The 2295-nt window shown below is 38.9% G+C and overlaps 1 pseudogene; it reads right to left on the bottom strand.

Annotated features, from left to right (window-relative positions):
- Window positions 1-1862: 1862 nt before the first annotated feature.
- Window positions 1863-1961, bottom strand: LOC129014920 (small nucleolar RNA U3; annotated as a pseudogene).
- Window positions 1962-2295: the final 334 nt, after the last annotated feature.

The following is a 2295-nucleotide window of genomic DNA, read 5'->3' as shown; positions in this document are numbered from 1 at the left end:
GTGTTGGTAGTTTCACTTAATTAGCCCTAGAGTTAGGGCTACTTTGGACAACCCTAACAAATCTTAAAAACAAGTTTTGAATGCATTAATATGATTTGCAAGTAACTTAATTGCCTAACAAGACAAATTTAAGCCCTCCTTAGAGAAAAATAATAATTAACATGCATTATAACATTCATAATATATTTAATAAAAATTCACTAGACAAGCAAAGAAACACTATATTACCTCAAAACAGAAGAAAATAAGAAGCAGAATCAGAAGTGACAGAGATAATGGAATTATAAGGGAATAATTTTAAATTAACTATTATAAATGTAATCAATATTTCCTAAAGGACAAGATAGTCATAATAAAGAAATCAATAAGAATACTTCCAGAGATAAAAATACAATATCTGAAATAAAATTTTTCTGAATAGGATTAATAGTAAATTGATACTGCAGAAGAAAACATCAGTAAAAATGAAGACACAGCAATAGAAACTAAATTGAAGCACAGGAAGAAAAAGAAGAAAAAAAATAAAGAGACTCAGTGACCTGTGGGACAATATCAAACAACCGACACATGCAAGATTGTTTTCTGAAAGGAGTTGAAAAAAAAGGTGCATAAAATTTTTTTGAGTAAATGCTGGGGTCTGACCTGCAGACCCAGGCTGCACAGTAGATGAATAACATATTCAGATACCAATATAAAGTGAAAGAGTGGCTAGGGAACCAGGCCACTCACAGAAAGAGTTGTAGCAGCTGCACAACCTGAGTAGCTGGCCCTGTGGGCATTTATTCAGCACAGATTTAATGACAAAGGCTTTGAGTCAACACACTTGTGGATAATTAATGTGGTTGCCTTCCCCAGAGAGAGCAGTCCTACAAATGATTGGTCTTAGGACCACATGAGTCAACAAGCTCTTTAGATAAACTCCCTTACATTCCTTTGTACCTACTCTAAGCTATTAGCTCACGGTAAGAGGATTAGGCTGTTTTCAGCCATAACTCTCTTCCCAGGCTTTTACAAAACCTTCCTGCCTTCCAAGGTTTGCTTCTCTTTCCTATAATTTCCTCTTACAATTTTTCCCACCTCCGTGACTGAACTCCTACATCTCTCCCTTTCATTTTTAGCATCATGTTTTGTTGGAGAGTACAGATGTGTGCAGCAGCAGGTCTGTCAGGCATGGTGGTTACTGCTCGTATTCTGGCTTTGCATCCTAGAATTAGTAAATAACATAAGACAAACATGAGTATAATTTGCAACATTCTTTTCCAATCAAGGAGTGACTTGTAGTGTTACTTGGCAATTTAGTTTGATGTGTGCTGTGACTAAGGAACCCCATTGGGGGTATGTTAATCCCTTTCCGTTAAGCAGTTGCACTGTTAGAAGCTGGGAAGGGGGTGTTTGTCAAAGTAACAGGGCAGAAGAAACGTGGATTTAAGAGATAAGTCCAATAGAGTGTAGCAGGTACTGGTTGTAAGCAGAGAGAGAGAATAAAATAGGAATAAATTATTTGGAGTGAATGGTGTGTTTAAAGCAAGATTTGCTTAGCCTTCTGAGTTGTCTTCTTCAGCATTCTGTCCGGGGCCTGTGTCATCCACAGAAGCCGCATTGTCTGGAGCTGCGGGTCCTGTAGGGTCATTTTCTTCATTTCTGGTACTGGGTTGGGTCCTAGCCATACCATAATATGGTTTGACGCATCGTGCTGGAATCCAAAGAGGACCTGAGGGGGTATGAACACAAGCATATCCTCTTCCTCATGTTAGCAAATCATTTGGACCATACCATTCGTTACTGCTTACATCTTTCCATAAAACTGCAGGTTTTATGTCTTGAGAGGTTTTAGCAAAGTGCTTTTGTGACAGCTGATTGAAATTTATCATCTAAATTTAAAAAATTAAGCGGTGCTCTACACATTCAGAGAAACTTCTCTAGAAACAAACTATAGAAATGATCCCTGACAGTATAGTCTTTGGGTAAGTTGAAATTGTTATAGTTAAGTTTCTCCAATTTTGGTGGAAAAATTGATGCATTTGGGTGGCTTGGTCAAGCAGTGATGTCATAATCCAAAGGTCTGCTTGATCATTGCCGTAAGCCAATGGGCCAGGCAGTGAGCTGTGGGCTCGAATATGTGTGATAAAAATAGGATGTGTACGTTGATCTAGCAATTGCTGACGTCGGAGAAAAAGAGCACGTGGGGCTGGCTCCAGAGTGGACTTAATTAGTGCTGCCTCGATGTTCTGCAATAAATAAACAGAGTAAGGCCGGGCGTGGTGGCTCACGCCTGTAAGGCCAGCACTTTGGGAG

This window comes from Pongo pygmaeus, chromosome 16 (assembly GCF_028885625.2).
Source record: "Pongo pygmaeus isolate AG05252 chromosome 16, NHGRI_mPonPyg2-v2.0_pri, whole genome shotgun sequence".
NCBI lineage: Eukaryota > Metazoa > Chordata > Mammalia > Primates > Hominidae > Pongo > Pongo pygmaeus.
This window is presented reverse-complemented; position numbering and strand designations above follow the sequence as displayed.